Raw genomic sequence first — 4,543 nt, 5'->3', positions numbered from 1 at the left:
GGGTAAGTAATTAGCCCTTCTTATGGATTTGTGGATATTTACATAACCGCACAGTTTAAGGGATGGATGGATGGATGGATGGATGGATGGATGGATGGATGGATAGATAGATAGATAGATGATAGATAGATAGATAGATAGATAGACAGGCAGACAAAGAGAATCTTACTTCTTTAGACACATAAGTACATTTTCAAGTTTTGTGCATAATTAACATGAGAAATAGTGCTAAGAGTGTACCATATACCAAAAATAGGATTATTATTTGAATACATTTTCTAACTCGACCAGAAACAATATAATATAATTACAATACACTTGAAATGAAACGGTAAAGCGGGAGCATTTTAATTGGCAAAGCTATCATGTTGGACTTGTGTGATTAATCTTTTAGAGGAATGGCAAATAGATTTTTAATGAGTTTTAAATGTAAGACTGAGATTGATGGATAGTCCACACTTTATCAAGACTGAGGAGTGAGCAGTATGCAAATACAGAGAAGGGAGGGCACCCATGCAGAGTCCACATGGGACAGAGGCAGTTTCTGGGTAGTTAACTTGGTTGTCCTTTTGCTTGCTTCTTTACACTGTGGTGGTTTATTTGCTGTAAACCAAAGTTAAGAAACACATAGATTGGAATGGTAGCAGCTCATTTCTTTGTTGAATCTGTAATTATTTAAACAAAACACTCTATAATATAAAAGTCAGTTACTTTCCACGACCCCAGTAATGGAATTTATTTCCCATTTATATTTCTAACTTCACTTTTTATTTGAATTCCTTTGCTTCAGTTTTCATGTTGACATTTTTTCTCATTGTAGCCTATTTCAGTATCCAGCTTATCATTCTGAAGAATTTCTTCCATAAATGCACTTATAATATCCTAAGACTGAAGCCTGTGGCCACAAATGGTGAACAGTGTCCACTGCCACACCAGGAAGTGGGCAATGAAGAACAGGGAAGCCAGAAGAGGCCAAGGCCAGGACTCAGGTTGAGAGAAGCTTTGCAGATATCAGTGCTTTTAATAGATCAAATCCAGACTGAATGCCAGGGATCCAGGCCGTGCCTGAAGTGGGAGAGGCAGGTTACCTGAGTCCTCTGCCTGACAAGTCATTAAAAACGAGGCATGAATAGCCTAGACTTTAAAACTAGAACTGTGATCTCTCTAGTCCTCAGCTATTTGCTCTTAGCCAGGAATTATGCCCTCTGTTTGGTCCAAGTGGCCACAACTTGCAGAAGTGTGTTTAGATATCTTTGGATTACAATGAGGAGAGGGGCGTTCATTTGTCAGCAAGGTCAAATTTCAGTGACCTTCTGTGGACGCCTTGAAATCAACCACTATGGTCTGAATGTGTCCCCCAAAAATTCATATGTTGAAATCTTAACCCCCTAATGTGATGGTATTAGGAGGTGGGGCCTTTGGGAGCCACTTAGGTCATGAGGATGGGGCCCACAGGAATGGGATTAGTGTCTTATAATAGAGACCCCAGAGAGTTCCCTCATCCCTTCTGCCATATGAGGACACAATGAGAAGTCTTTGACCAGAGGAGGTTCCTCACCCGACCATGCTGGCACCTTGATCTCAGACTTGCAGCCTCCAGAGCTGTGAGCAATAAATCTCTGTTGTTTATAAGCCACACTCTGTGGGGTATTTTTGTTAGAGCGGCCCAAATGGACAAAGATACCACCATGGCCTGGTCACTCACCTGGTTACCTCCTGCCCTTGTTTTTCTCTGTCACCTTTTGTTAGTTCAACCCAGACCACAGGACTCGATATACCTGGGTATCAAATAACAGTGTAGCACACTGATAGTAACATCACTCTGTTCTTCTGTAAATTTTTAAGCTTCACCAGGGATTTCTGTGGATGCTACATGGCATCTCTCAGAAGCAATGACTCAGTCCTTATTTCTTTCTAATCTAAAATTATTTCTTGGAAGATAGTTTCCCCAAGCCTTGAGTGCAAACATTTGAATTTTTACAAATGTCACTCTAGCTTTTGGATCCTCCATCTGCAGTGGCACCGCCACCAATGTGCAGATTTTCGTGAAGACCCTGACGGGGAAGACCATCACTCTCGAGGTCGAACCCTCGGATGCAGTAGAAAACGTAAAGGCCAAGATCCAGGACAAGGAAGGAATTCCTCCTGACCAGCAAAGACTGATCTTTGCAGGCAAGCAACTGGAAGATGGACGTACTTTGTCAGACTACAACATTCAGAAGGAGTCCACTCTTCACTTGTGTTGAGGCTTCGTGGTGGTGCTAAGAAGAGGAAGAAGAAGTCGCACACCACCCCCAAGAAGAACAAGCGTAAGAGAAAGAAGGTTAAGCTGGCTGTCCTGAAACACTATAAGGTGGATGAGAATGGCAAAATCAGTCTCCTTCATCGGGAGTGCCCTTCAGATGAATGTGGTGCTGGAGTTTTTATGGCCAGCCACTTTGACAGACATTGTGGCAAATGTTGTCTGACCTATTGTTTCAACAAACCAGAAGACAAGTAATTGTATATTGGTTAATAAAAGACGTGAACTAATGAAAAAAATTTTCACTCAATTGTTTACTCATTTATGAGGCGTGTTGGCTCAACTACGCAAAAATCCATGCCAGCTTTGAAATTCAAGGATTTTATAATACTAGTTCATTGGAGCCAGAACATGCTCTAGATGAGTTAGGTCATCCACACTGAAGGGCAGGGGAACAGACTGCACACTGATCTTGACCTCTTTTCTCTGGGCTTAATCCACCCCTGAGAAAAGCCAGTCACAGAATTCTTGAAGGTAGACTAGCAGAGACATTCTTAGTTCCAATAGCTGAGAGGTTTGTGAGCAATCTCTGACTCTAAGTCTTAGTGGGTCTACTCCCACCTGGCCTGTTTCTCACTCCTTGGGTTTATCTTTACATTTAGTCTCAGGTTCTTTTTGTTTGTTTATTAATTAATTAATTTATTTTTGCTGTGTTCGGTCTTCGTTTCTGTGCGAGGGCTTTCTCTAGTTGTGGCAAGCAGGGGCCACTCTTCATCGCGGTGCGCGGGCCTCTCACTATCTTGGCCCCTCTTGTTGTGGAGCACAGGCTCCAGACGCGCAGGCTCGGTAGTTGTGGCTCACGGGCCTAGTTGCTCCGCGGCATGTGGGATCTTCCCGGACCAGGGCTCGAACCCGTGTCCCCTGCATTAGCAGGCAGATTCTCAACCGCTGCGCCACCAGGGAAGCCCAGTCTCAGGTTCATATAAAAGGAGTGGGTTTGGCCTGACATGGGGACCGTTGTGCCTTCTGCACTCTGTTTGCATATTTGGTCATGTGCAGATAAGATTTGAAAATGCTTCACTTATTTATTCACACAGTTGATCCAATGAATTATTATTTCGTGGCACTCTTATTCCACAAATTTCCAGGGCTTGAGATTCAGCAGTAAACAAAACAAGCAAAGTTTCTGCCTTCATGAAGTTCACACCTAGTGAGGGGAGAAAGAAAATTGAAGAACTATAAAGAACAGTGAAGGAGAACAAGGGGGAAAAGAGTGAAGGGAGGGGTGCTATGGTGAAATGATGCTTGAGCAGAGAACCCTACAGGAAGAAGAAAGGGAGGATGCTGTGTCCCAGGGCAAAGTACTAGGAGTAGCAAGTGCAAAGGCCCTGAGGTATTTATAGGAGACCAGCATGACTGGTGGTCATGAGTCCAGAATGAGGCCAGATTTAGGAACAGATAGAGAAATGCAGCAGGGCCACTTCTGGGGGTAGAACATTAATCAATTAATGAGGATGGCATAGTAGAGAACAGTGGAAATGCACATTTCGTGTTCTCATGCACACATTTCTCAATATGAAAATATGAATGAAATCTAGTGTCTCAACTTTTTTTTTTTTTTTTTTTTTTGTGGTACGCGGGCCTCTCACCGCTGTGGCCTCTCCCGTTGCGGAGCACAGGCTCCGGACGCGCAGGCCCAGCGGCCATGGCTCACGGGACCAGCCGCTCTGCGGCATGTGGGATCTTCCCGGACCGGGGCACGAACCCGTGTCCCCTGCATCGGCAGGCGGACTCTCAACCACTGCGCCACCAGGGAAGCCCCTAGTGTCTCAACTTTTAAGCTCTTCTGATGTAAGTTAAATTCAGAAATTGGCTGGGCAGGACTTCCCTGGTGGCACAGTGGTTAAGAATCCGCCTGCCAGTGCAGGCGACACAAGTTTGATCCCTGGTCCGGGAAGATCCCACGTGCCGCAGAGCAACTAAGCCCATGCGCCACAACTACTGAGCCTGTGCTCTAGAGCCTGCGGGCCACAACTACTGAGCCCATGTGCCACAACTACTGAAGCCCATGCACCTAGAGCCCATGCTCCGCAACAAGAGAAGCCACCATGATGAGAAGCCCACGCACCACACCGACGCGTAGCCCCCGCTCGCCTCAACTAGAGGAAACCCGTGTGCAGTAACGAAGACCCAACACAGCCAAAAATAAATAAATAAAGACATTTATTAAAAAAAAAGAGGGAGAAGAAGTTGGCTGGGCAATTAAGGAAACAGGTGACAAATATTAGACATAAATTTATT

At 44.7% G+C, this 4,543-nt stretch overlaps 1 pseudogene; it reads left to right on the top strand.

Annotated features, from left to right (window-relative positions):
- Positions 1 to 1,991: 1,991 nt before the first annotated feature.
- On the top strand, positions 1,992 to 2,537 carry LOC111178481 (ubiquitin-ribosomal protein eS31 fusion protein pseudogene; annotated as a pseudogene).
- The last annotated feature ends 2,006 nt before the right edge of the window (positions 2,538 to 4,543 follow it).

This window comes from Delphinapterus leucas, chromosome 3, assembly GCF_059928025.1.
Source record: "Delphinapterus leucas isolate spDelLeu-1000000601 "Yukka" chromosome 3, BTC_Dleu_Yukka2, whole genome shotgun sequence".
Taxonomy (NCBI): domain Eukaryota; kingdom Metazoa; phylum Chordata; class Mammalia; order Artiodactyla; family Monodontidae; genus Delphinapterus; species Delphinapterus leucas.
The sequence above is the reverse complement of the archived record's forward strand: the minus strand, read 5'-3'. Positions and strand labels throughout refer to the sequence as shown.